Source organism: Pseudochaenichthys georgianus, chromosome 17 (genome assembly GCF_902827115.2).
Source record: "Pseudochaenichthys georgianus chromosome 17, fPseGeo1.2, whole genome shotgun sequence".
Taxonomy (NCBI): domain Eukaryota; kingdom Metazoa; phylum Chordata; class Actinopteri; order Perciformes; family Channichthyidae; genus Pseudochaenichthys; species Pseudochaenichthys georgianus.
This window is the reverse complement of record NC_047519.1, coordinates 2,130,033-2,139,043: the sequence shown is the minus strand read 5'-3', so window position 1 is coordinate 2,139,043 and position 9,011 is coordinate 2,130,033.

The window sequence follows — 9,011 nt, the reverse complement described above, 5'->3', positions numbered from 1 at the left end:
TTTTGTCACTCACCGTTTACCTGTCATTCCAGACACATCAACACCAGCTCCGGCCCTGATTGTTTTCACCTGTCACCCCTTCTGTGTCTCCTGTGCTCATCAGCGTCAGCCCCGCCCCTGATTGTTCCCACCTGTGTCTTATTGTCATGTGTTTAAATTCCCCTGTTCCCCAGTGTTCCTTGTCAGTTCAGTTTTGTCTGTTGCCATGGTCAGTGCTTTGCTCTTGTCTCTTGCCACAGTCAGGTCGATGCTCTTTTGAGTTCTTGATAAGTTTGATCCTCTCTACGTGAGCGTTTTCATTTTTGTTCTCCATTTTTTTGTCATCTCAGCTAGAGATTGATAGAGACCATTTTTTTGTTGTTCATTTTTGCTGTTCATGACAAAATAAAGTATCTTACAAATACTTTACCTCTGTCTCCCGGGTCGTGCAATTGGGTCCTACCTCCTAAGTGCTTGAGTTCGTAACAAAATGACAGGACATGCTGTGGGAAGAATGAGCTGTCAACAAGCTTTGCAGCGATCAAATGGTCACTCTGTGAGAACCTCTGTTCCACCTGTGGGATGACTGTGTCCCAAGCCTCCTTCATCACCGGCGCTGTGCTGCTGACTCGTCGGCCTGGCTCGTCTGTTCCATCATGAGTGGTGGCGGCCAATGCATGCAATTATCCCTGGATTCAGAGAGTCCGGCGACTCGTTGTGGCCCCGCAGTGCTGTCTCACATTTCCCACACAGTTTAATACAGGTGATGATCCGATGCAGCACGTACCTGTTTTCTTCCACCTTCCTATTATTATCATCAATGCCGCATCTGTAGGCGCTGTCAATCCCCACCCTTCAGTAATCCCAATTTTACGGTATTTTCCAAGTGACTGTTGCTGCTCTCATGCTTCATTGTCCTCTCCGAAAGATGCTTTAAGTCCTTGTAACCTGTCCTCAACCAAGTACCTTGATCTTCACCAACAAGCAGGCAAGGAAAGCAAAAGACTGAATTCTTCTGGATGCTCGCCGTTAGCCATTTCTTTTTAGCAAACCACTCAGCGTTAAACCCGCGTTTATCTTTGCCCGCAGTCTGGACCATTTGGAAATCCGGTGGATGGTGGGCACCGAGGCGCTTTACCTCCAGTTTCTCTCCGAGACTAAGTGTCTCAAATATGTGCTCCAGTAAATTACATTACATTAGATGTTACTTGTTAGACGCTTTTATCCAAAGCGACTTACGTACTCAGTACTGTGGACAATCCCCACAGGAGCAATTTGGGGTGAGGTGTCTTGCCCAGGGACACAACGACATGCTGACTGCAGTGGGGTTTGAACCTGTGACCCCCTTATCCCAACACCAACACCAAGGCTCTGTCCACTGTGCCATACGCCTCCCCCTAAATGGTCAACTTCATTCATTTTCTTTCAGTTTTTTACTTCTTTTAATCGCTGGTGATGTTAGCTATATGCTGCTCCCTCGTCTCCTCTTCAAACTACACGTGACGTTTCGCAGCACTGCACACATGACGTACTTACAGCCAATCAATTCTGAATTATGTGAGATGACGTATGGTGGGGATGGCAGCTCAATGCCCCTATGGTCATTATTTTTTTGCCACACACATTAAATAGGAAAATCCTCTGAGCATACGCAGTGTAGTTTTTACAGTCACCATTGACTTAGACCAGGGGTCTCCAACCTTTCTCCACCTGAGAGCTACTTTGAAAAAATGAAAGTGGCTACTTTTGTACACGTGTGAAATTGCAATACCTAAAGCTTATCTAAAATCTTATCTTCACATCAAGGTCCAAGAAAACGACAATTTCTCACATATTATTATGGCCCTCATAGTAAATACATCGCCTTAATCACCACCTTGCAAGCATCTTATGGCACAGGTGTAAAATAAGTGCATTCACTCTTTTTCACAGTTAGTGAGATGAATGGCGCTGCATGGAGTCCACCATAGAGGTGTATGCTGGAGTGGACCCACTTAGGTTCACTCTAATAGTCATTTAAATGTCCATCAGTCGGTCTTGTTCTGTATTTAGATTTCATGACATTCATGCCAGAAAAAGCTGCTTCACAAAGGTCTGTAGAACAGAACCAAATAAAGCAGACATGTTCAGTGCTGCTTGGTGAATATTATTATAGTTTTCTGGGTCTACAAGGCTCCAGAAATGTTGTGAGTTTTGCTGAGATTTAAGCTGAACATGATTTTGGAGATTTATAACCTCCATCTCCACAGACACTGAACAGTTCAGCCATCTTTTCTTCTTATTCGTCTTGACATTACATTATAAACAATAATAAATCAATTGTATAGGTCTAGCCTCCCAGTGTGTGACATTTTTCCATCCTCAAAAACAAAAACTAATACTTCTGCAGTCTAGCTGCAGCTTCTAGCAACGGTCTTCTGTTAAAGAAAGGACACTGAATGTCCTGAATGTGGCATCACACACATGACTTAAGTCTGAACACAGCAGACAACAGGAGTATTTACAACAGCATTATAAAAACAAAAATAGTGCATGTGGGTGCATTCTCTGTCTTACTGTTGCATTAATCCCATGAATGTATGAGACTAAGTTAGCTTCATCATATCTCAATCAGTGATTAAGTTAATAATAAAGTTTCTATCGGGTCACTGTCAGCCATTAGGGGAGGGGGTGGGGTTTGGAGGAACGGAGAGGAGACGGTGATCGCGGAAGCTTTCCTCCTGCCTTCACAAACTTTACACACATATTTAGCAACTGAAAATAGCAAGAGGACATTCATACTCTGCAATCCAAGACTTGATTGAATCCACCAAAAACCTGACATGACGATAACGAGTGTTTTTCTAAAACTAAAACAGCAATGTACAGACGAATCAGATGATTAAACATGATCTTAAAATATATTTTATATATCTTTTATTTTTTTGTAATCATTATTTGTAATACTTTCTGCTGACACTAGGTGGGGCTGCCCCTAATGACCCGTCGCCACTGGGCCTGACACACCCCCACTATGCCAGGCCCCTCCCCTCCATATTCTGGTGGAAGGACAGAAGGTGAGAAGAAGTAGCTCAAAGTGTCCTGGAAATCAGCACCGTGCATATGGATCTGCAGTGGGGGAGAGGGAACCTAAATTGTACAAGTTGAAGCTTTTGTTTTAACAGTTTGCAGGAGGCAGGTACTTGCTTTCAAGCAGAACAGGGGCAAACAAACTTAGCGGGAGTGTTTACGTGTTCGGCGTACAACGTCCTCGACAACTTCTGTAGTCCTATTCAGCCACTTGTTAACAACCATCGTTTTTCAGACACGTCAACTCTTCAGAAATCACCAGTGGGGTTACTGCTGATGGATTTAATGTTGTAGAACAAAACGTGATCTGTCTGTTAAATGTGTGTCAACCACAGACCTTATTTTCAGCTATTTTCCAAAATCCTATCGAGAAATTGCATTGCTTTTTTGACGAGGGAACCGGAAGTGGTAAAAGGCTAACTTACTTCCGGTTTTAGGACGCGTCACTGCACCCTCTATAGAGAGGCGAAGTCCCGCCCATCTAATTCCGCCCCATAGGACCTTATTTCGGAAAAATTATGTATGAAAGATTATCTTTCGATCCTGTTTGAATTGTGCCACAAATTACACATATGATGTTTGTCAATCTTAAAAAATCATTTGTCAAAAAAGTCACAGTTTGTCGTAAAACTGTTGAAATATAAGACTATGAAAAATACGCAACTAGAAAGACTACAAATCCCATCCCTGATGTCATCAGGGACGGACTGGGGGGAAAAAGTGGCCCGGGGATTAATTGACAGACAGGCCCACTTAAAGTGCGGCATGTATGGGCCGGCCGGCGACAAAAGTATGTTACTTGACAAAAAACCCTATGCATTTCATGTTATTTTGGACAATTATTCATATAGTAATCACATTACCTGAGCCCTTGAGTTGCCTAGAGCAGTGGTTCCCAACCTTTTTTCCCAAGAGCCCCCCCCAAATGACCCCCCCCCCAAACACAAGGGGGGGGGGGGGGGGGGCACGCGCAACAGCGGTAATTAAAGTTTAAAAGTCTCAAAAATGCTACAACTACTGTCACAAACTAGATGAATGTGAAGTCTTTTGTTAAAGGAGGATGAAAGCATAATCAAGGAGCATTATTGGAGTGACTTTGATAGTTATTGGACTCAGGATTAATTCATTTGGATTCCCGCTGTATGAAGAAATAAAATGACGGCGCAGAAGTGGAAATAATGGAGGAATAATTTAGTAAATTCAAGAAATTAACTTTATTATTTATTAACTTTATTATTTCATTTCATTTTATTAGAGGATGTGTGCAAAAAGAGATGGAAGACTCTGAGGGACAGGTTCCGCAAGGAGAAGAATATGGAGAAGGAGGCCAAAAGAAGCGGGGCAGGGTCTGCAGGGGGGTTCAAGCCCTGGTGTTTCATGGCAGTGATGGGGTTTTTAACCCCATTCATCGTAGATGTCCAGTAATGTCCCCCGGCAGACCCTGCCTCCATCCACCCTGGTGGCAGAGGAAGAGAGCCAGCTAGAGAGTGAGCCAGCCAGCCAGTCCACCAGTCAGCCCGCCAGTCAGCCAGCAGCAGCCAGCAGCAGCCAGCAGCAGCCAGCAGCAGCCAGCCAGGTGGAGAATGCTGAGGTCCGGGGCAAAACACGGGGGAGGGAGAGGGAGATGTCTGAAGTCTGCTGTCTGCTGTCAGCAATTACCCAGCAATTGCCCAGCCAACCCCATCAGTGGTGGAGGAGGACGAGGACTTGCAGTTTTTTAAGAGCCTCTTTCCCACCATGAGGCTGATGACAAGGGGACAGAGGGCAAGAGTCCGCCTCGGGATACACCAGCTAATTTTTGATTCCTGATTGGTTGTTGGTCGCCTTGGGCGCGAGAAATCGCCAAGCCTCAGACACGCCCAGCTTCAAGATTTTTTGATGCCTGTAGTGTAGACGGGCCGTTACTGATGTGATTGTTATTGAGGTTCAACAGATAGGCTGGATGAAACTGGACTTTACATCATCATCATCATCATCATCATCATCATCATCATCATCATCATCATCATCATCAGCTTTATTTAAAGAGACTCTTGGTCCATTATTACAAGACGTACAACACTCAAATATAAATTAAAAAAGGCAGTTATACCAATGTTTCCACAGAGGTGACTGGTCGTACAGCACTGAGACACGGATTTGACAGCAGCATAATGACAGAGTTATGAGAAACATTCAATCGACAGATGAATTTGTACATCAGACTTCTCAAGAGAGCATGGAACGTGTTGACTCGTGCATTACAGAACATTTCACCTGCACTGCACCACCTCGGTTTTCTAAGCAGTATACGCAAACAGTCATTATAAACAACCTGGAGCTTCCGGAGGCTCGTCTTCTTAAACTTGAGCCACAAGGGGGCAGTATACAGAGGAGAGCAATAAGCTCTAAAGAGGTTCACCTGAACCTTATCTGAACACCAAGAGAATTTTCTAGCCAACATGTTGGCTTGTATATATAAGACACGCCGCTGTCTATACATGTCATCATCATCAGCCATTTCATCTGTGATGATGTGTCCCAGATACTTAGTGTTACAGCAAACAGACAGCAGGTACTTAGTGTTACAGCAAACAGACGGCAGATACTTAGTGTTACAGCAAACAGACAGCAGATACTTAGTGTTACAGCAAACAGACAGCAGATACTTAGTGTTACAGCAAACAGACAGCAGGTACTTAGTGTTACAGCAAACAGACAGCAGGTACTTAGTGTTACAGCAAACAGACAGCAGATACTTAGTGTTACAGCAAACAGACAGCAGGTACTTAGTGTTACAGCAAACAGACAGCAGGTACTTAGTGTTACAGCAAACAGACAGCAGATACTTAGTGTTACAGCAAACAGACAGCAGGTACTTAGTGTTACAGCAAACAGACAGCAGGTACTTAGTGTTACAGCAAACAGACAGCAGATACTTAGTGTTACAGCAAACAGACAGCAGATACTTAGTGTTACAGCAAACAGACAGCAGATACTTAGGGTTACAGCAAACAGACAGCAGATACTTAGTGTTACAGCAAACAGACAGCAGACACTTAGTGTTACAGCAAACAGACAGCAGATACTTAGTGTTACAGCAAACAGACAGCAGGTACTTAGTGTTACAGCAAACAGACAGCAGATACTTAGGGTTACAGCAAACAGACAGCAGATACTTAGTGTTACAGCAAACAGACAGCAGACACTTAGTGTTACAGCAAACAGACAGCAGATACTTAGTGTTACAGCAAACAGACAGCAGGTACTTAGTGTTACAGCAAACAGACAGCAGGTACTTAGTGTTACAGCAAACAGACAGCAGATACTTAGTGTACAGCAAACAGACAGCAGATACTTAGTGTTACAGCAAACAGACGGCAGATACTTAGTGTTACAGCAAACAGACAGCAGATACTTAGTGTTACAGCAAACAGACAGCAGATACTTAGTGTTACAGCAAACAGACAGCAGATACTTAGTGTTACAGCAAACAGACAGCAGGTACTTAGTGTTACAGCAAACAGACAGCAGATACTTAGTGTTACAGCAAACAGACAGCAGATACTTAGTGTTACAGCAAACAGACAGCAGATACTTAGTGTTACAGCAAACAGACAGCAGGTACAATACTTAGTGTTACAGCAAACAGACAGCAGATACTTAGTGTTACAGCAAACAGACAGCAGATACTTAGTGTTATAGCAAACAGACAGCAGATACTTAGTGTTACAGCAAACAGACAGCAGATACTTAGTGTTACAGCAAACAGACAGCAGATACTTAGTGTTACAGCAAACAGACAGCAGATACTTAGTGTTACAGCAAACAGACAGCAGGTACAGTACTTAGTGTTACAGCAAACAGACAGCAGATACTTAGTGTTACAGCAAACAGACAGCAGGTACTTAGTGTTACAGCAAACAGACAGCAGGTACTTAGTGTTACAGCAAACAGACAGCAGATACTTAGTGTTACAGCAAACAGACAGCAGGTACTTAGTGTTACAGCAAACAGACAGCAGATACTTAGTGTTACAGCAAACAGACAGCAGATACTTAGTGTTACAGCAAACAGACAGCAGATACTTAGTGTTACAGCAAACAGACAGCAGATACTTAGTGTTACAGCAAACAGACAGCAGGTACAGTACTTAGTGTTACAGCAAACAGACAGCAGATACTTAGTGTTATAGCAAACAGACAGCAGATACTTAGTGTTACAGCAAACAGACAGCAGATACTTAGTGTTACAGCAAACAGACAGCAGATACTTAGTGTTACAGCAAACAGACAGCAGATACTTAGTGTTACAGCAAACAGACAGCAGGTACAGTACTTAGTGTTACAGCAAACAGACAGCAGATACTTAGTGTTACAGCAAACAGACAGCAGGTACTTAGTGTTACAGCAAACAGACAGCAGGTACTTAGTGTTACAGCAAACAGACAGCAGATACTTAGTGTTACAGCAAACAGACAGCAGGTACTTAGTGTTACAGCAAACAGACAGCAGATACTTAGTGTTATAGCAAACAGACAGCAGATACTTAGTGTTACAGCAAACAGACAGCAGATACTTAGTGTTACAGCAAACAGACAGCAGATACTTAGTGTTACAGCAAACAGACAGCAGATACTTAGTGTTACAGCAAACAGACAGCAGATACTTAGTGTTACAGCAAACAGACAGCAGATACTTAGTGTTACAGCAAACAGACAGCAGATACTTAGTGTTACAGCAAACAGACAGCAGGTACAATACTTAGTGTTACAGCAAACAGACAGCAGATACTTAGTGTTACAGCAAACAGACAGCAGATACTTAGTGTTACAGCAAACAGACAGCAGATACTTAGTGTTACAGCAAACAGACAGCAGGTACAGTACTTAGTGTTACAGCAAACAGACAGCAGATACTTAGTGTTACAGCAAACAGACAGCAGATACTTAGTGTTATAGCAAACAGACAGCAGGTACTTAGTGTTACAGCAAACAGACAGCAGGTACTTAGTGTTACAGCAAACAGACAGCAGATACTTAGTGTTATAGCAAACAGACAGCAGGTACTTAGTGTTACAGCAAACAGACAGCAGGTACTTAGTGTTACAGCAAACAGACAGCAGGTACTTAGTGTTATAGCAAACAGACAGCAGGTACTTAGTGTTACAGCAAACAGACAGCAGGTACTTAGTGTTACAGCAAACAGACAGCAGATACTTAGTGTTATAGCAAACAGACAGCAGGTACTTAGTGTTACAGCAAACAGACAGCAGGTACTTAGTGTTACAGCAAACAGACAGCAGGTACTTAGTGTTACAGCAAACAGACAGCAGGTACTTAGTGTTACAGCAAACAGACAGCAGCTACTTAGTGTTACAGCAAACAGACAGCAGATACTTAGTGTTACAGCAAACAGACAGCAGATACTTAGTGTTACAGCAAACAGACAGCAGGTACAGTACTTAGTGTTACAGCAAACAGACAGCAGATACTTAGTGTTACAGCAAACAGACAGCAGGTACTTAGTGTTACAGCAAACAGACAGCAGATACTTAGTGTTACAGCAAACAGACAGCAGATACTTAGTGTTACAGCAAACAGACAGCAGATACTTAGTGTTACAGCAAACAGACAGCAGATACTTAGTGTTACAGCAAACAGACAGCAGACACTTAGTGTACTTAGTGTTACAGCAAACAGACAGCAGGTACAGTACTTAGTGTTATAGCAAACAGACAGCAGATACTTAGTGTTATAGCAAACAGACAGCAGATACTTAGTGTTACAGCAAACAGACAGCAGATACTTAGTGTACTTAGTGTTACAGCAAACAGACAGCAGGTACTTAGTGTTACAGCAAACAGACAGCAGATACTTAGTGTTACAGCAAACAGACAGCAGATACTTAGTGTACTTAGTGTTACAGCAAACAGACAGCAGGTACTTAGTGTTACAGCAAACAGACAGCAGATACTTAGTGTTA